This window comes from Halichoeres trimaculatus, unplaced genomic scaffold, assembly GCF_033239565.1.
Source record: "Halichoeres trimaculatus isolate MK-OKI-2021-1 unplaced genomic scaffold, fHalTri1.1 fHalTri1_scaffold_12, whole genome shotgun sequence".
Taxonomy (NCBI): Eukaryota; Metazoa; Chordata; class Actinopteri; order Labriformes; family Labridae; genus Halichoeres; species Halichoeres trimaculatus.
This window is the reverse complement of record NW_027437190.1, coordinates 12813197-12835181: the sequence shown is the minus strand read 5'-3', so window position 1 is coordinate 12835181 and position 21985 is coordinate 12813197. Positions and strand designations below refer to the sequence as shown.

General features: G+C 40.7%; 1 protein-coding gene across 1 annotated transcript in view; it reads right to left on the bottom strand.

The window, feature by feature from the left end:
• Positions 1-20057, bottom strand: part of galnt1 (UDP-N-acetyl-alpha-D-galactosamine:polypeptide N-acetylgalactosaminyltransferase 1) — a 52242-nt gene extending 32185 nt beyond the window's left edge. The window contains exons 1-2 of the mRNA XM_074683683.1: positions 20006-20057; positions 19662-19846 (exon numbers count right to left, since the gene is read on the bottom strand). The gene's annotated coding sequence lies outside the window, so the exon portion shown is untranslated. The remainder of the gene's footprint in view (positions 1-19661; positions 19847-20005) is intronic.
• Between the last annotated feature and the right edge of the window lie 1928 nt (positions 20058-21985).

The window sequence follows — 21985 nt, the reverse complement described above, 5'->3', positions numbered from 1 at the left end:
TCATTCATCACTTTACCGTTACACCAACAGCTCATGCATACTGAGGTTTGACCCAGTGGCTTGGAGAAGAGGCACTGAGCATCCTGGTCTCAGCTCAGGGATGTAAAATTGCAACACAACCACAGGAAGACCCGAGAGAAGTTGTCAGTCAACCGCCTAAAATACACTTCCTGGCTGGCACGCACAGTAATAACACTCATCTCTGGCACATAATCACACAGCCGCAGTCCCAGTGTCACCACGCATGTTTCCAGTTGTCAATCATTTACATTTGTCAGCCTAGACCCATATCTCTTTGTGTTTTGATATAAATCCATCATCTTCCTTCCTTTCACGCCAACCCAAAGGTCAAACACAGCCAAAGACTCTGGCAGCCTTGGAGGAGGATAAAAGAGAGCGCGAGAGGGAGGGAGGGAGAAGACAGAGGGATATGGGGATGGACAACTGACAGATTCTCAGAACTGCTCATTTCACAGGATTAATCTGCTATTTTTGAAAAATCCGCTGAGAATGAAGATGCGAATGAATATGACTCAGTCTGGGCTTATGTGTATGTGTGTGTCCTTAAATCTAGTCCTTGGCCTACTTTAAAGCCAAGTCATCACTGGGTCCACTGGGATTTCATATTGCCAGGCTGTGTATCTGTGTGTGCGTGTGTGTTCAGGGTTTTTAATATAATAAGAACCATACCATTAATCTCTTCCTCTCAGCCCACACACTCCTGTATTAGTGAGTGTGAGGAAGGTGTACTGCAGTGCAGGTATGCCTCAGTATGTGGAGGATCTTGGCCACCTAAGGTGTCTCCTTCAAACTGAGGCATTACTTCTCATTCACTTTACCCTCTCCTGCTCTCTTCATCAAACATACACATCATAAAGTGCCTCTACTTTTTCCCCTCTCTTTATCTCACTCACACCTCCACCAAGTTCGGGAGGAACCTAATCCATCTGCAAATTGGAAGCAGGACGAGCGAGAGCTTCTAAAAATACTCATGAGATTCCCCTGACAAATCACAAAAGAAACCTACAGAACCACACGCAACACTGCAGCTCAAATAGCACACCATCTCTGTGTCTGCCTGCAAAGTGAACCTTGTCCTCTTCACATTCTGCTCTCTGCTCCTCTCATGCTGTCGATGATGCATGTGCGCTAAACGCTTATGAAGAATACCAGCAAAGGAGTAAACTTGGAAACACAGACAGTGAAACATACTGAAACTGAGAGGGGTCACAACTTGTAGACCATGCTTTGGCAATACTTTACTTAGTTACTTTGTTTCAATAAAACAAATTTTAACAGAGGAAGATACTCCAAGTCTGTGTGTTTTACTGGGCTTGTCTCCAGCAGTGCAGCAAAGCTGGGAGGTCTTCCAACACATGCAGCTAACGCAGCGTTTCTGCCACCGGGGTATAAATTGTTTTCTTAATAAATGTAAACCCTGACCTCTGTTCTTTGGAGCCAAAAAAGTAGTTGTTACACAAACTGCTGCTGTAAGACAGAGCAGATTTTATCAGAAAGAAAACCTCAAGATACAACGCTTGAGTGGTTGGGCTAACAGATGGACACTTAGTCAGATGTGTAATGCAGAGCAAGTGAGCAGCAATGAACCTGTCCAAACACTGAGCTGGAACACTGTAACATGACATTATGGAGACAAACAGTGCACTGATTCAAGCACGCACACTAAAGAGACAAGCTGTGTGTGTGCCTGAGTGTGTCTCTCTGTGTCTGCTGCTTGTCGTAAAGCACTCACTCTATTTTTCTGTCGTCTAAAAATACTCCTGATCAAAACTTTTACTGTGCCAGTTGTCTAACACCCATTCTGTGTAGAATTGTGCTGATAAAACCTGATGGATTAGAATCAGTGGCCACACTGACCTCAAAAAGAAGTGGATCAGGATTTAGCCTGACACAAGTAATCTACATTAAATATAGTCGTCTGTCCTGCTCTATTCATATACTGACAGTGACCTGTTTTTGATGAGTTTAGTCCTCCAGTCAAAATGCTGGGATAAAACCATTCTGATGTTATGGTTACATAATATTAGGGACATCCACAATGGCATTTTTTGCCCCCAATGCAATCCAAATTTCAGTATTGAATATCTGGGGATACAGAGTCCTGTTGTGATGCTTGGGTTTGCAGATATAAACTTTGATAAAGAGGTAAGAAAGTGAAGCTGCAGAGTTTTCTGTTCTTCACAATAATTTATGGTCTTCCAACAATAATGAATATTAAAAAATAACAACTAAAATATGCCTTGAGTTTAATTCAATTCCATCTAATCTATCTATTTCATACTTGCCTGTATAAGGCCCCCTGAACTTGTTGGAAACTAACACGACTATCTCATATTTTTCTCCATTCACTGAAGTGTTTATTTTGCCACAAACGGAATAACAACTCCAACTGACCTGAATCATCCAAAACTCAAAAGTAAAGAAACCTACTCATTGTGTTGCAAGATTCAGCAGTAACATGGGAAAAACATCCATCGTAAAACCAATCACATCATGTTTAAATCACACTGCATGTTCTCGTTGACCGTGCTGTTTAGTTCCAGTGAGGCAGGACGTGAAACCAGGTGTTGCAACAACAGGAGTTAATGTGGTTGATGGAGATGGTATAAACCTGTCCCACCTTTTTCTCAGAGCTTTATTTTTATCTTTCTTTGTTCTGTTAAAACCTGAGCAACCTTTCCCTTGTAAGTGAACTACATTGTAATGTTTCTTAAGAATGTTTGGTCATGTATAGGGATGGGTACCGAGATAGGTGCTTTTAAAGGTACCAACCGAATTCTGTCAAAAGTACCAGGTACCGATTCAGGTAAAATCAAAAGGTACCTTGTTTAGGTACCTAAATGCATCCTTGTGACTGTGAGGTAGGGCTGGGCGATTATGGTAAAAATAAGAATCCTGATTATTTTAAGTGATATTGAAATCACAATTAATATACACAATTATTCATTTATTAAAAAAACTTCAATACTGATTTAAACACAACTTTAAAGAACCAGCAAGTGGCACATTCAGTATTTTTGATACACACAAGTCACACACACTCGCTGTGACTGCACATGGAACACAGAAGAGCTATGAAGCACAGGAACTTGCATACATCTACACTGTGTGGCATATTAATTGTTTTTCTTCAATTATATTGTTTTTATGATTGTCAGATGGCAAAATTGAAATCACGATTAAAATCTGATTAATTGTCCAGCCCTACTGTGAGGGAGTGGAAGAGTAGGTGATTTTCGATACTGGACATAAAAACAGTATTGCAAATTTATATTCTGAGAAATAAATATCTTAAACTATGGTACCGTTGAGCACTGGTACTAATTACCAGGTACTGGGCATTGGTACTCTATTGTTTCAAATGTGAAAGGTATCCATCCGTAGTCATACTATACGCCTCACAAACAGATCATGGGGCATAAATGTATTCACATGTCTGGACTGTTTTTACGTTCTGGTAAAATATATTTTTTACACTACCAACATTTGATCCACAGAGTTCTTAATGCTAAGGTATCAGACTGTCCCCTTTTTATTTGTTGTCTTTTTTACGTAACAACACGTTATTGCTGTAAAGTGTCTGTGTATGTGTTCTGAAATAGGGAATATTTCACCTTTCAGCTTTGAACTGATACAGTACAGATGCCCAGTACCTGGCAATCGGTATCGGTACTGAATGGTACCACTTTTTGGTACTTCTGTGTGTGTATTTGTGGTATTAAATATCAATTTGTTGAATAATAAAATCTCAAAGTTTTTCAACGTAACATATTTTTTTGTCAATATATAAACTTGCATTGCTGTGTTCATGTCCAGCATGGAAAATCCCCTACTCTTCCACTCTCTCACAGTTACAAGGATGCGTTTAGGTACCTAAACATAGTACTCTTTGATTCTAAGTGAATCGTGACTCGGTATGACAGTTGGAATTCGGTTGGTACCTATAAAAGTACCTAATTCAGTACCCATCCCTATTCTTTAATAAAGCTAAGTGTGGCTGGTGTGCCACATCAATGTACCATACTATGTTTTATTATTTCTAAACAATTTTACATTGTGGGAAACTCAGCGCTCAGTTATACCAAAACATTTTGTGCTCAATGACAGCTGATGTGAATGATTGGATGAGAAAATTGGCTAAAATGCCGATCACAGATCAATTAGAAAATGCCAAAATTGCCCTTAATCTGACACTTGAGATGGAGAACTGGACGTCCCAACATATTATCATAAAATGTTTGGCAGAGTGTGGTTGTGGTAGTTTGACGTCTTTACTCACAGTTACAAACAGTAAGGTTTTGTATTAAATTTGGTGTAAAGGGACAAACTGATCTGGATTTCAGTAAATACTCTGAGTTCAGGTCTCCCATTTGGTTTTGTGAGGGAGAAAAGACAAATAACTGCATCTCCTATCCTCTCCCTCCTTTTTATCTCTCTTTGTACTTCTCTTTGCTCCAGCTGTGAGCAGCTGGTCAGCAATGCTAAAAATGCCTGAGAGCTGAAAGGCTTGGTCCTCATTATCCCACCCTAATGTTGCCTCTTTCTATGACCCAAATGAAAACTCCTTACGTGAAGTCTTTCTCTTCTTCCATGCAGGCCTCTTTCTGTTCACTCAGGACCTACGTAATTCCTGACATATGTCCAAAAACCGGTGAATGAGACAGACGAGAAAAATGCAGGATGAGCTCATGAGTGGACTAATGAAATCTCTGCGAGCAGGCTCATGATCTCTTTCAGCTAAAGCTCACTTCTCACAGACGCACTCATCGTGTGCACTTCTCACGTTACATCTTAAAACATTTAGTTGGCCTTCTAAAGCTTAAGAGATACAAGCCTTTATAGCAGAACTGGAGCCAGACAAGGTGGAGGAGCCCCGAAACAACCTTTGCTCTGGACAGTTTAGAGGATAATGTGGGCTGAGCCTAAACTAACAGACAGTCAAATCAGTCTTTCACAATTCCCCAAGCCTTGCATGAACAGAGTGTGACCAACCAGCCATGGTGAAGCATAAAACCAAACTGTTCCATTTCCTCTAAGGACTGCCAGAGATAGACACTGTGAGAGAGGGACAGAGTGGGCAGGACAGGAAGAATGGTGTCTTTTCTTAAAACTGTGTGATAGAGTGTGTGTGGTTCCCAGCCAAGGCTTCTATATGCGTAATATGACTCCTTTTGTAGCGTATGTTGGAACAGAGGGAGTCAAAAGATGACAACAACAAACAGAGCTGGTGTCAATCCTGTGCTGACAGCACTCCCACCTCCATCTACACCTCCACACAGGCCTCCTGCCCTGTCACACACCTCATGTCTCCAGGCGTGTGGGAAAGGAAGGACCCAGAGGAGCCTGCAGTCCTCCATGTACGCACAAACACCAAATCCATGCTAAATAGGGATGAGAGGAAAAGTTACAAAACATGGCAACAACAGCGTTGCATGCAAGTGAAGCTGTAGCTCAACATTTCTGACAGCTTTCCAGGGGAAGCCCAGCGAGGAAAAACAGGAATACCAGGAATAGAGCGTGGAGAAAAATAGGTGAGAAGCAGCTGGAAACACCAATATGTCACACTTAACCGGGATGTTACACAAAAGCTCGCTTTACTTTCTATAATAAGGATGTGCTTGGCAGCTGGGGACCTGTCACTTTGCAAATCTACTGTACACACTCACTGGGGGAGAAGGCAGGAGGAAGAAGAACAAAGTGGGACCACGAGAGAACAGGCAAAGACACATGAGAGGAGAGGGTATCCGAAAGAGAGATCTGCTTCCTGTTTATGTAGAGAAGAGGGGACAGAGGGTACGCTGTTAACAGGCCTGACAGGGATGACAACATCTCACACACACACAAACACACTACCTTTCCCTCTCTGTGTCCTGAATGATTACACGGAACAGATTTAGCCCCAAACTTTCCCATCTATCTCTGTGTGTTCTGGTGACATCTGGAGGCGTGTGATTTGTTCTCGGTTCTGTATCTCGCAGCTTGTCTCTGCTCTGGCCAGCAGCCGTGTTAACAGGATCAGGCTTAAGTGCGTGCGTGCCCTCAGCTGTGTGTTTAAATGCTCCAGGCGACATTCCCGACTGAAGAGAGACGTCCCAACAGTCCTGGGGTGTAAATCTCCTCCCGTGATGTAGAGGCAAAACATGGCTTAAACCCCTTTTTAACATTGAATGATCCTGTTTGATGTAAATAAAACCAGTGAATACATCCTTCAGTTACTCTTCAGCCACAACAAACCATCTATGTGCTCTCTCAATGACATCATTATGGTTACATACATTATGCTCATGATATCATGTGTGGGCTTTAACAAGTTCCTGCAGATCAGATGTTACATGAGTGTGTTAAATCTGTTAGCAAAACAAAACTACATTGCACAGATTTTTCATCTTCCCATTCATCACATTGTAAATACAAGATATATTGAGCATGCCTACAAGTCTGAACTTCTGATGCTGCACTTTAATCAACATGTTAAAGTTCTGCAAGCTCCTAATAAGATGAATATAAATCTATCCACTGCTTTTTTCCCCTTTGTTGTATCTGAATGTACCCAACTAGACGGCAATTGTAGGTTTCAAAGGGTTAACACATTTTCAGGAGAACAAGGCTGTTTTATCTGCTTACACTGCAAAAAAGATTACTGATTCTCTTTCCCTACAAAGCAAAGTAAATGTTTTTAATGAAACACACGGTAAAGGCACAGACTCAGGGTGAAATGATACACGTGCAGCAGACATCTGGAGACCCCACATTATTTCATTGGGGAGCTGAGCTTGCTGAGTCACTCCAAACGTGACTTATTTCCATTTTCAGCTTTCAACAAAAAGCACATCTGTAGTTCTGTAGTTCAATATCTTAACTGTTCATGTCGTGCAGTAGTAGCTGCTTGTCAACACATTAGATGCCCTTCATTAGACATCGTGTAATTTCTGAGTCTGTTTGCATGTTGAGTTCTTATTAACCCTGCAGTTAACGGTCAATCAGGGACATCAGAGTAGCTGAGGAGTCTAGTTCTGACAGAAGTACAGAGGCTCCTATGTACATACCTATTGTTGCTTTCTGTAAAATAAAAACAAATATACACAATTTCTTTTTTGTGTCCAGGGTCACAAATTTTTTTTTTCTCATCTACTAACTTTCAAAATAAACACAAAATACTGATATTTGACAAGACCTGAAATTAAAACCATATATGTAGAGTCATCCGTAAACCATTCAGTAAGGGATGGATGGGTACCGAATTCTGTTCTCTGGTACATTATGTTGTTGGTTTCCCAGTACCTAAACACATCCTTGCGAGGGAGTTGAAGAGTAGGTGATTTTCCATTTTCCATGCTGGACATGAACACACCCATCACTTCTGGGTGGGTACCAAATTAGGTACTTTTATAGGTACCAAGCAAGTTCTGTCAAAAGCAGGAGGTACCGATTCACGTAAAATCAAAAGGTACCATGTTTGGGTACCTAAATGCATCCTTGTGACTTTGGGGGAGTAGAAGATAATGTTTCCGTGCTGGGCATGAACACAGCATTGCAAGGTTACATATTGATGCATAAATATGTTAAATTTATAAAAAATATATATAATTTATTATTTTAAAAAATATATTTTTACCACATAAACACAAAAAAGTACCAAAAATTGGTACTGTTGAGTACCGGCATCGGTACCACATCAAATGTGAAAGGTGCCCATCCCACCATAATTTAAGTGGTGATGGACACATGTTTTAATAACACACTGGAATATCAGTTATCACAAACCTCCTGGTTTATGTTCCACTATGATGGTAAACCATTGACAGTTCACTGCTCTACGATTCCACACAGCACATTACCCTGATCAAGACTTTTTCTTGGGATTTCATCCTGAAATCATGTTAATCTAAAGGCCAGTAGTCCAATACTAATGTACATGCATCAGCCTGTCTCACAGCGCTTCTCTGTGATAATGGACTATTAGATACTTCGTTGGAAGAAACCGTGCAGTGTTTCCCTCAAAAATGGATACATTACAGAGCACACTCAACAGAAAATGCATCTCCTGCTACGGAGAGTAGGATGAGTTAAGTGTAATATGTATATGACATAATGTTTTTCCATTGGTCATTTGGGTCCCCACCGCTGACAGAGAGACGTTGGACACTCTGGACGCTGTGGAAAGTCAAATTTCTCAAAGTGGAGATGTGGTTTTTGACAGCGAGGATATGAGCATAGTATAGCAGGCATCCTGAGGTCATTTTTGACCTGCTCAGTCCTTTGCTGCATGTCCTCCCCCACTCTCTCTTCCCACTTTCCACCATCCTACCCTCTCAATAAAGACACTGAAAGCCAAAATACAATCCTGAAAAAGGCACAACCAATCACAGAGCAAGGCTCTAAATAGATTTGTTCCCAAATCTCCTCCTCAAGCAAGCGCTATCAATACTGTGTTTGAGCAGCTACTTCATGAGGGTAATACTTCCTACACACAGACACACACAGGGGTCACATTACATAACCTCCAATCTGCAAGAACTCTGCTTTGTTGGATGCAGGTAAATTACACTATGATCCCTGAGGTACGGCTAAAATGATCATCCTTTTTCCAATCAAGCCTCAACACACACATATTTTCATTTTTAATTCTTACACCTGGCTCTTTAGACTTTAATATTTCTAGTCATATACTGATTTAGCTTGTTTTTTTCTTTGTTAGTTTATTGTGTATCTTTTTCATCAGACCAGCCCCTGACAGTTAGCACAAAGGCAGTATCCTGCTGCTCTATCTCTCTGCAGAGCTGCAGTCACACTGACCCATATCCCAGCCTCTGGCAGATTACACTGCAGCATGCGTGCACACACAAACACACGCGCACACTCACACACTTTCCAAAAGATACATGAGCACAGTGCATCTGACATTTGTGGCTTGTAGAAATGCCTTTTCTGAAGGCTTAGCACACATGCCCACACAGAGTCACACGTGCACACACTCAGAAAAAACAATGGGCCTGTTGTTCTGCAGTCCATCAGCCAGGAGTAACTGTTGATACGGCTATCAGGGTGACCGGGCCAGAACAACTACGCTCAAAAGAGTCCTCAGACACACAAATACAGGGACTCCACACAGGCCTGGAGAGAGTCAGAGGAGCAGCCTGGTAACAGATAAGAGCTGTAGATGGATAGCTGTGTGAGCCCGGGAGGGGGGGTTTGTACCTGGGTCAGGGTGAGCCCGGGGCAGATAGCTTGCTCTGTCACACAACAAAGACAGAGCACAGAGCTGCCACAGCAGGGGTCTGTCCTCTCTGCCCTCCTCTGGATCTCTTCACTCTTCCACGACTTTTCTATTTAGGAGTGACAATTTGCCTACAGCTCTGGCTAAAAAATTTCACTATATGAACCACCTCAAGAGTGCTACCCCACCTTCGACAGCAAATTTATTTCTTTTTCACTAAATATTTCACTCTGTTGCATTTGTAAGGGTTCACTGTGCCAAATGCCTGAAGCCACTAAATCCATAAGCCTTTGAGAGTTTAGTAAGGCTTTGTAAAAGGTGAGAAAAATTTAAAAGTGGGTGCTCATAACTTTTGCTCTTTGTTTTTAGTTTTCTTTAGTTTTTAGAACAGATGAAGAACAGATAAGCAGCTGGTAGTGAACACCATCCTGACTTGGACAGCAGAACTTTTCTGTCTATGACAACAAAAGAAAAGGCAACTAAGGCCCCGTTTACACAACAACGTTTCATCTGAAATGCTAAAACGCAGTGAAAACTCAAATGAAAAAAATCTGCGTTTACATGGAAACGCTGATGGACTGAAAACGCTGTAGTAAGCATGCCAGGCCTATAGGTGGTGCTATAACTGTCTTGTCCAGAAGCCCCTTTTGTGGGATCTCCACCGAAGTAGAGTTGAGCTGGTCATCTGGTGCAATGAGGAATACTAAGTCAAAAAGTGGAGCAACAGATGCAGATTTTGTTGAAAGACAGTCAGCAGATTCAGCAGATTGAGCAACACAAGCACAACATGGTAGTTTGTGACAATCGTACCAACTGTACTGTTGTCCTGTTGTATGCGCGCGCGTGAGGCAGACTGTGACGTCAGTGTTTCCACTGAAAACGCCGAGCTTACTGTTTACACAGCTACGGTGTCGGGAGCGTTTCATAAAATCCCACTCTTTAGGTCGGCTGAAATGCTGTTTCCGTGTAAACACGAGGCCAAAACGCAACAAAACTTTTGCGTTACACCCAAAAACCGTTGTCTTGTAAACGACCCCTAAAACTGTGAAGCTTTTCTCCTCTCCACCCAAAGTAAACTTTTAAGTGTCTGGCATCAGTTGTCACTCTATGAGTTAAAATTATGTGGATAATAACAGATTCAAGATATTAATTAGGGCTGAACAATTAATCGGTTTGAAACTGGCATCGCATTTCAATAGAATGCGATTTTCAAATCACAAAGGCTGCAATTAGAAAAAAAAAATTAATGGACACTGACCTGGAGGAAATACTGTATTTTTTTTACTTATTCTTCCTTAAAACTAGCAAAAGTCAACATGCTGGTTTTCTGTCAAAAACCCTGTGAGCTACAGAGACCCATACAGTACAGTGACTGGGCTGGCAGAGCCGTACCCCTTGTTTACTTTATTCTGCATGGTTTGTTATTTTGACTAACAACCAGAGATCAGTAAAATTTTACAGTGTTCCTTTTTCTTTTTCAATTAGAAAGTGCAGGAAAGACTTGTTTAAATGCTAACAGTTTCCCTTGTCGTGTTGGTGATACTATAAAATGACTTGTAGCTTGTGTTTAGTGAACAATGCAGAAGATGCTAAATCACAATCGCAATATTGGTCCCAAAAAATTGTAATTCGATTATTTTCCAAAATTGCTCGGCTCTAATATTAATGATTGACCATTATACAGGAAAAAAACAGAATATGGCTGATAAATACCATCAGTTAATGAGCTAAAACATAAATAATCAATAGGAGTTATGTAGGACATCCGGCTTGGCAGTTACACCTCGTGTTTCCCTCGTGCTTTTCTTAACTATATGAGTGAACTGTGTTTATATAATGCCTTCTCTTGTCCTCCAACGACTCAGACTATTTACACAACATGTCACATTCAGCCACTTCTGGGGTTCAGTGTCTTGCAATAAGACACTTCAGCATGTGGTCAGTGAGGCCTGGGACTAAACCCCCAAGCTTCTGATTAAGAGAAACTAACCAGAGACTTGTAGTGTTTCTGCACACGCTCATCAGAGAAAAACACACGCTCAGACCGAAAACCAAAGAGTAAGAGAAACAAATGGAAAGAGAAACCAAAAAAAGCGAGAGGGAGAAAGGGAGGGGGAAGAGAGGGAGTACGACAGAGAGAAAAGGCTAAAAAGAAAGGAGAGGAGGAAGACATAAAACAAAAGTAAGGTGAAAAAATTAGGCACGGGTGAAAAAGTTACTGTAAATAAGCCTGTTTCTTTTAAAATATTTCCATTTCTCTGAAGTGACTGCGTGGATTTGTTTCAACATGCTAGTTAAACGGCTGACTCCCATGCCCTGAGAGCACAGAGGCTCCCAGCCCCTGACCCTTCGCCACTTGTCATTCCACACTTCCTCTTTCTAGCTTTTTATTCCATCCACTGTCCTACAACAACACTAAAGCCCCAAAACAAGCTTTAAAAAGTCCCGTTTCAAACACACTGAACAGGCCCCCAAACAATAACACCACGCCTGATGGACAAAAGACATCTGTTGTTTCATTGTTCCCTCACGAGTCAGCAGAAATTGGACATATTCCACTTCCTCTTATAGTGTCTGCACAGGGGACTCAGGCAAGGAGCAGGGCTGTCACCATGGAAACTCTGTCTCTTCCTGTTGGGTCATATCTCAGTCTGAAACAGATGCTGCAAGAAACGCAGGGACACATGAACGGCACGCTCTCACAAAGAAGGTGATTGTTGACTCCAGCTTGAACTTGGTGTAGGGTTACTACCTAAGTGAGCTGGTGCAGTTAATACTACTTCACTGTGTTCAGGTGTTCAAAGCTCCACTTAATGCTTTCACAATCCAAGAACAGGATCAGTGTTTGGAGGCAAACGTGTCGTAGGACGAGCAGACGCACTAAGGGAAAAGCCAGTTAGGATTGTGAAAACAAGTCAGTTACAATTTCAGGTCCAATTGGATTTCATTTAAGCTAATGAAGTTGTAATGAAACAGAGAGATGAATAAGGACAGTGGGAAATAGGATTTGGATACTGAAAACTAAGATGTAGTGACATGCATACTGACATACTATCATGCTATTTTTCCCTTCACTAATGTCACTGCAGGAAAATCTTCCATATCCCTGAAGTTTTGAAATAAAGTTGCTCATATAAAATTGAGAAGTTAGGTGACATAGGCTTATAAATAGGGGAGAGGAGAGAAATAAAATAACTAAATTGTGCTCTTTGTTCTCTGTATCTATAACCTAAATTTTTTAATAGCAATGAGAAAAAGACTAGGGGAAATTACGCTATAATCTCTGCAATTGCACAACTTTGCCTGATTTGTGTTAACTTCTTCAATGTTTACAATATTTCACCCTGTTTTCAGTGACGACAACAAGCAAGTCACAGTGTCTGCTGAGGAAGCCATCATTCATTTGCTGGAATGCAGATCATGTACAAGTTGGGACATGCTCCTGCAAAATATTTATGTATTCCAAACCACGATGGTGCCTCACAGATTTGAGTTGTCCCCAGAAAGTTCCTCCACAAAGTTGAGTAAATAGTAATAATTACAAAGTACTCTTGAGGCCTGAATGAAACCCCTCTCATTAGTGCACAGAACCACACCTGAACAGTGCAACAGATTCAGGCTTTTGTCAACTAAGTTTTCTTGTTGAAATGTTTTTCTGACATTTTTCATCACTCTTGGTCACTTCTTTTGGGTGTCATCAAAGCGTGACCTCTCGTTTGTCCATCTAAAATTTAGCCTTGTGTGGGCCTGTCACGATAATCAATAAATTGATTAACCGAACGATAAAGAAAAACGTCCTCGGTAAGTTTGCCAGCCTCGATAAACTGACACGCGCATGCATGTTTGCTTTCCTCCTCTCTTCGACCAAAGAGGTTGAATGAGAAGATGGCTCACTACGTCTATCTTTCCTAACATTGGGGTGCATAGATTCTAAAGCGGATTTAGCGGATTTAAAGCGGAGTGAGCATCTGTCAAAAATGCTTTGGGTCTTTGGGGTGAAGACGGGGCTGCTCGCGTACACATGGAGAGAGCTGAAGCGAGCGTCCTGAGGGGTAAGGAGGAAACACGCGCTAATATGAGTGATGGGACAAAAGATACGGTTCTTAAGCTGCCTGCCACAGTCCCAGTGTGGGAATATTTTGTTTTTTATCAGAATGAACCAAGTGTGAGCTCATGAACACCAACGAGCTGATATGTCGCATTTGTTTGAAAATAGTGGCTACAAAGAAGAAGAGGGGGAGGTGCAGCGGAGCCTTGTTCTTTGACAATCCACTCTTACTGAGGCTTTTGGTCTGCAAAGTAAATAGAAATAAAAGCGCAAAATGGTGGGCGCTCAAAGACAGCTACATTGCCAAAGAAATGCAGCCCTTCAATACGGTTGAAAGCCAGAAATGTTAAAAATGTTTAACAGACAGTACGGATTGACTGGGAAAAAGTACATGTTACAAACAATTCAGGAACTGTATAAACTCCCTTTTATTTAGGCTATAGTTTTTATCGTTGGTTTGTTTTTTTTTGGCGTTTTGTTTTTTCTTTAGAGACAGGGTCTATGTTTTATTGTTTTTGATTAGTATTAACTATTTTCATTTACATGTATTTTTTTCTAAAAGAGAGTCCATTTCATTTTCATAGTATTTTTTTCTCTTTCTTGTTTGTTAAATTTATCATATTTTTTGTTTAATTTATTTTATTCAAAATATCCTGACCTTTAAATTACAGTTAAATACTCTTAAAAAATTAAAGTTTCTTGCTTTTGATATGGTGTACTCACTGTATTATCCCATTTATCATAATTACATCAATGAAAAAATGGAAAAAAAATCAAAATAATATTGACAATACTATCGTTTATCAGCAATAATATTTTGGAAAATTATCGTCAAGCAAAATGTGTTTTCGTGACAGGCCTAGCCTTCTGCTTTGCTTACATTACCGTCTACTTACCCTAATGTGCTGTCTCAATCACAAGGACCGAGGAAAGCAGACTGCTAACTGAGAACAGACCATTCATTCCTCGTCACAGGAGAACCAATGCTGAAAACAAGAGGCTGCAGTAAGGAGATGAAATAAACCTCAGCTGAATACTAGGCTAAATCCTATTTCCTTATCATTACCCTCGCAGAAACAGTGTGTCCATCCAGCTGAGACACACAGAGTGTGACAGGCTCTGAATCATCTGTAGAAGCTCTATATGCAGTCTGAACATACTGCGCCACAGCTCTGCCCAGCTGCTCTGTCTTTCTTGAAGGTTTTCCTGTTTCATGAGAACTGTTTATGAGGAGTCAAAGGGCAGGGAACAAGGCAGGGGCATGTGATCTCTATGAATGACACACATCATGCACACACACTCTGTCTGTGGCCAGCAATCAGTGCCCATAAATGATGTACACACAAGTGAGATTTACATGTTTGTGTCGGCCTCAGTTGGTACCAGCCTAAGAGGGAGAGGGGAGCTTGCAAGACTCCCTGGTGGCACTAGCTGACCCACTTCTGTGCAACTCAATCCCTACTGTGACCTGCTGGGAAGACAGAGGACATACACATATCATGCACGTGCCCACACACACACACACACACACTCTAACTGCCTTCAAACCCTGGAGGACAGAGGGGAAAAAAAACAACTAAATGCTGCTGATGGCTATCTCTTTGTGGCCCTCATCTCTCTTCGTTTACTGTTTCTCTCACTTTGTCTGAAGATCAAAACATTTAGGACTCGGCCTGATCTGATAAAGCTTAACCAGCTATCAACATCCGGAGTGAGTTTCTGAACTGTCTGCACTTTGTAGAGGCACCGTTTCAAAAAGGAAGGAAGATGAAACAGGTTGCAAATACATCAAGGTACCTACTTTCAATTTGAAATACAAATAGTGTCTAATAATATGTTTGAGGTCAGCGCTGACCGAGGAAACGTATTGAATGTCATCTCACTATCGCTTGAACTACAAATGTCATGTCGCTCTCAACTACTTCCTTTCAAATCACAGTGAAAAAAACATTATGTTACAGGATAAAAAAGCAGATGTATCAGTTAAGAACAAATAAAGCTTTTGCTGCAGTGTCACTTGCAAAAAACAATAGATGCAAAATGTTGAATAAATCCGTCTGACGTGCTCTGTGATCAGATAACAGAAGTAAAAAACAAAACCCACCTTTGAGACGGAGCTGGCAGGAAAGTAATCACATGTCTAACTGACAGCTGGTGATTGTTCAATGTTTTCTTGCAAGAGGAGGATTTGATTAAAGAGACAACTTTGGCGTAAACAAAGTCGGAGTGACATTTCACCGGCTGGAACAGATAACAGAGGGGGTGTCGCTACGCTCGCGCTGTGCTTCCTCTTTAGCATAACGCATCCATATTAATGAATTCATACATCAATTTCAAGGTCACGGTTTTCAGGTTTGTCTTTCAGGCTGCAATTAGCTATTTTCATTATTACTTAATCGTTAAAATTAAAAAGTTTGGTGCAGAAAATGACTGACAATGGTGACAATTAGTCATAATCATTCACCAAGCTGCAGGCTGAAAATTCCTCACGCTGGAAGAAAACATTCTTTAGATAAATGACGACAACGATTTACTGCCTCTCAGCTGTACAGATGAGTGGTTATATGTCAAGCAAGTCATTTATTAATTGAGCAATTATTTCCGCACTAATTGCATTTTAAAATGCTTTTCATTCAATGCAGGTCTTGAGCAGTTTAATCATGAGTTAAAAAAGAAAAGTGAAAGTAAAACATTTTAATTACAAAAAAGTTCAGTCTTCAGCAGTCATACCATGCTTAAAATACAAACCAGCAACTCAGACGAGCTTATTTCTCTGCTGCTAGAGTCAGCTCATTCTATTTATGTAAGCAAAGTCAACTTAACAAGAGCGGGGTAACCTAAGTTTCGGTGAAGATGCAGGCTGACATGAGCTCCTGTTGCCCAGTGTGTAATAAAGATGCAAACATGCACATGTCTGTTTACGTTGCATGTGTGTGTTTGCATGTGTGGCTGATCCGGCCATAGTCTGGAAGAAGGAACAATGGCATTCCTGTGCTCAGAGCTCCAGGTGGCTGTGGAAACCCAATCCCAAACCAAGCCTCGCTGGCACACAGAGTGCCGGGACGGGGAATAGTGCAGCCTCCCTCCAGAGAAATGGGCCAGAATAGAGCTATTGTTCTAAACCCGCTTGGAGCAATAAATGCTCCACGGCCACCTTCTGTGACCAACACTCTTTAAAATACTGCCTTATATCACTGACCTTCACCAGCACATCTTGACTTCCACTGAGCAGCAATACCAAGTAAATACTGCTCCACTGCTAATGAAAACTGAAAAAGATCAGAACACCTTGTTTGCATCTGTTCACATTATAATTTGAAATTTTGTTAAGGTCAAAAAATTATACTCTACAGCAGGGGTCTGCAACCTTTACTTTCAAAGGAGCCATTTTTCTTCAGCTCACCTGGATTAAAGTCATTCAGGAGCCACACAATCTACTTTATCTTCACAATAAAGACAAGACAGAGTGTAAAATTCTATACGGAGTAAAATATAGTGATTAGTTGTCTAAAAAGAGAGGTTTTTCAAATTTATAGAATTGCGTGCGCGATGTCTTAGTTTCTTATTTTTGATAAACTTGTAAAAAATAAAAAAAATAGATATTTTTAAAAACTGCAAACATTTGCAAAAATTGGAAAAAATTGCAAAATTTTTCAAAACTCACAAATAAATTGAAATTTCGCTTATTTGTAAAAATGTTTGCAAAATAAAAATGAAATTTCTTTCAAAACTTTTCAAAAATATATAAAAATAATAATTTCAAAAATTTGACACATTAAAAAAATATGGAATTTAAAAAAAATTCCTCTATGAGAAAATTGGAAATTCTTGCAAAAATTTGCAAAATTTTACAAAACTTGCAAATAAATACAAATTTTACTTTTTTGTAAAAATGTTTTTTTTAATTAAATTCAGTAAATTTGCAAAAATAAAACTGAAATTTCAAAACTTTTAAAAAATATATTAAAAAATAATTTGAAATATTCGACACATTAAAAAAATGGGAAATTAAAAAAAATCCCTATATGAGAAAAATAGAAATTCTTATTTAAATAATATTTTTTTAAAGCTACAAAGAGCCACAGCAAAGGAGTCAAAGAGCCGCAGGTTGAAGACCCCTGCTCTACAGTCTGTTATCATCACTAAAACTATCTGTTAACGTAGCAGTTCAAACGCACTAGTTATTACTTCTACATACCCTATGAACTAAAACCACAATGACGTACCCGACACCACGCACACAGCTTGTTATACATAAGCTCTGATGTTATTTCTCTGAGGCGCAAAGCCAAATTTGGAAATACAAACCCTCACCTGACCAGTTATGTCTAAAAGACCGAGAAAAATATTCCAAATTTAAAAAAATCTCAAGTCAGCGCCCACAAATACAGGAGTAGCAGTACACACATCCAAAAACAAGCACATCTGCCAACGCCTGAACACAGTCAACACACACACACGCACACAAACACACACACACACACAGGGCAGGAAACGCATCATGCCGACTCCACGGCCTTGAAATGAGGAACATGATTCATTTCCTTTCAAAGCTGGACAGTCATGGCTCCAACACAGGGCTGATTTCAGATACAGCTCTGAGGCCAGGTCCTGAACATGACATACGTATTACCCAGACCAGGAAGAACGCTTGTGCTGAGGACACATCATGTTTAGTACACATTTCACGACAAACATGTTTCATAACACAAACCTACATGGCCAAATCAGTTCTTCTTTGAACGTAATCCAGATTTCCTTCACGTCTTTTCAAAGCATGATCAAAGCCGGCAGTTCATGTACAGACATCGTGGGACTAATCCAACAGGTAGCATAAATATACAGCAGCTCCCCTCCAGCTACACTGCATATTCTGCTACTGCACATGCACCACGCACACAGGGAATAAATAATACAGCCTCCTCGTCTCTCTCCCTTTACGGAACATGACAGATTAATATAATTGGTTCCCTGTCAATGCTACATCTTCATCTGCTCCTCCACCGCTGCAGACTCTTGCAGGATTGATAGTGAATCCATTTTCTTATCTCTTCAGATAATTACAGCTAATGCTTGCTCTCTCATGCACACCCATTCTCTCCTCTTTCACTCACCCAATGAGTCTCACCTTCTCACACATGCACACGCACAGATCAGGCCCCACATGCCTCAACTGAACCCTATAAAAAAGTCTCCTGGAGACATGAACTACATGAAATGTGATTAACTTCTGGTCAGCAGTGAAAGAGGAGGAGGAGGGCCCTGATTATCTGAAGTCCTGTGAGGAAGGGTCTGGTCACTGGTTGGGTTCCTCCTATTAAGCTAAGCTAAATCATCTGACCTGGAATCAGGACACACAACCAACACAAACCGAGGGTTAAATTCCAGCTGCACAGCTCATCTTTCCAGGCTGTGATGCAACACTGAAGCCCTTCTCTGTTCAAACTTTACTGTGGACTCTATGTCTAGATAAAAGACAGCATGGTGCTAGAAAGCATCAACAGTGCAATAAAAGTTTATTGTCTATATAAATTATACGGAATATAAACATAATCTCAAAAAAGAGGCATATCTCCCAATTGTCTCCTTAACTGGTGATGAGCACATCTGTGCGGAAGCAATAACAGTAGAAGAGTGTTGACTCTTGCAGTTTAAACATGTCAAGTGCCCCTACCATCCACATGTTTTAAGTTATATTTGAATACTTAAGTAACCGAATCTAAACCAACGCAACCTGCTTTCTGCACCCAGTTCCCAGCGTCTGAAATCATGTTCGGCACCAAACACGGTCCAGCACCATCAATGATCTGATGTTCACTGAGAAATGAGGAAGAAAGCACTGTATTGAAGCTCTGGTGACTAAACCACTCAATGGTAAAGTGGAACCGTAATGTGCTGATTAAAATATCCCTGGGCGGTATCTCCTCCTATTTGAACAGTCGTTTGAATAGACCGTTAGGAGAAGTCGCTGCAGTCAAATGCGGCAACTGAAAGATAATGTTAACCTGGCAGTGGCCCATTCAAGCCAAACCAGGAGTAAATGCTATCATTAGATTCACGTCAAAGTATTTCTGAGCCGTGTTCATTCAGGCAGAGCAGGCTCTCGTTTGTTCAACACATTTCAAGCTGGTCGCGGAACAGCAACTGTCGCCTTATTAGCAGGAAATCAAAGTGACATATGTGTGCTTAACGGTGAGTCGCATCACCTCTCCGTTGCTTGGCTGCTTCTGTCAACAAGAAGCTCTCTGCCATAGCGCCACTCTGCTGCTGCTGCTGCTAGAAAACCTTAGGGTTTCACAAGACCCGCGATTGGAAGTGGATTTAAGAAAAAAACAGCCACAATAATACAGCATTTTTATATATTTTTTCGCTTACCTTGAGTGACGGCGCACCTCAATCCAGCGCTATGGCGCAGGAGATCGTAGGCTCGCTTCGAGGCAGAAAGCAGACGCCGATACGGTTCAAAGTATCACGGCTAAGTTAGCGCGGCTAGCTAGCTTAGCGAGCTAACGATGGGGGGAGTGTGGTCCTCTCTTATGTCGTCGAGGCGAAACAGTTACCTTAAAAAGCAAACAGGAGGGGAGGTTGCTGACCACGTTAAGAGCGACAGTCCAGTGTCAAAGGGTTTTATCAGCGGAAACATCCATTATATTAAACCGTTAAAATGATTAAGCTCAGTTGAGTCGGCATAACCCTATGCAGTGTTATATCTCTGTTACCCCGGGCGGACGCGTTGCCTCTGCCTGCCTGGCCTGGCTCTGTGTGACTGAGAGAGGGGGAGAGAGAGGGAAGCCAGGGTAGTGATGAGCAGAGCCAAGAGAGGCAGCATCTCTGCTCATCCCTCCCTCAACCCGGAAGAAATATCTAAAACTGATACCATCATTTTTTCATAGTCCAGAACCACAACAATTTCATCCTTTTGCTATTTCCATTTGAGAAGGAGGATGTAGTCTTTGCGTGTGACACCGACTAAAAACACATAAATAAACAACTAATGTTCCAATGTCATGTTTTGTTTGGCTAATTATAAAAAAATAATGGCAAAAATCTGCGCAAAATGAGAGTGACGAAGTTTGATTTCCCATTTTAGATAAACTCATTAGAAAGCAATAACGTCTAAAACAGAATAACTCTTAACAATACCTAACAGTAATGTATAATAGGGTTGTAAATCCCACATTATAATTCTTGAGCTTAGCCTTTCTGTAACTTTTTTGGAACAAAGAGACACTCAAGTGGCTTTCAGTTGACTGGAACTTCTTCCATTTAGTTATTTTAGCTTTGGCTACATATTGAATGTAAGACAAAGTGAACATTCATAAATGAAATGAACTTATATATAAGAAAAGTATAACAAGGCAATTGCTTAATTTGTGAAGAGAATGACTGTATAACTAGGTTAGGCTTATCCTCCTTTAATTAAATAAGGTCTTATACAGTAATCAGGGGTGTATCCAGAGAAGTAGATGAGGGGTAGCTTGGGCCCATTGACATTTAGGTAGCCTCCAAAGATGCCACCACAATATCTCACATTTTGATTAGTTTGGGTTTTCAGAGGTAGGACTTGAGAAAAGTTTCTTATTTGGACTGTGTGAGCTTTGAGTAGGAGAGCCTCTGAGTAATGTAGCACACCTGAGCAGGTTGGGCTCAGGAGGCTACAAAACAGACCTCAACACTACTCTCTATCACTCCCCTAGCTGAAGATCACCCTTGGCTTTGTGTGTGTGTTGTGTTGCTGCATTACACACACACACACACACACACACACACACACACACACACACACACACACACACACACACACACACACACACACACACACACACACACACACACACACACACACTCAACACTGACTACTTTATTACAATTATCACGTTGTGTGTGAGGTTCCTCTTTTTTCATGCGCTGCTGAACTAGGTTGTGATGTACTGTAAACTGTGATTTTAATGAGCCAGTGCCCAAGTTGTGCCACCCCTGTCAAAGTAATCTGGACAGGCCTCTTACAGTGTTTTTTTTTTTTTTTTTTTTTTTAACTAAAAGTGAGTTTTTTGCTTCTCAATTATACATTAAAAGTCTCAAAAAATAACATTGCAAATATGAACATAATAATAATATTAATATAAATAATATCAATAATAATAGTTGCTCTTATCTCATCTCAGCCTTTTTTTGTTTTAAGAAAAATTTTTGTGCATTTTTTGCCCTTTGGAAAGGACACATGGAGAGAGACAGGAAACAGAGTGCGAGAAGACATGCCGCAAATAATCAAGGCTGTGAGTGGAACCAACAACTGCTGACACAAGAAGCCTTTCCATATGGGGTGCACTTAAACAGCAGAAATACAGCAGTTGTAGCCTTTTAAAACTGGTATTTGTGCCACGAGCACATTAAATCTTGGACCCAAAACCTAACCCATGGTTTTTTATGCTTTCTAACTGAAGTATTAGAGGTGTTTTGTAAAAATCACCTGCATAAAAAAAACAATCCATGTGTCTCGTGAACTTGTCACTCAGGATTCATAAGTCTGTTTGTCTTATTAAAGTACACAATCTCTGCAACAGAAAGATGCAAATTAACACCAAAACGCTGGAACCCAAGAGTCCCTGAAAGATCACTATGACAGGGGGCCATAACTTAAGCTTGTTTATTGGCCACTGCTTGCAAACATACCACCGATCCAATAAGAACCCAGTTTC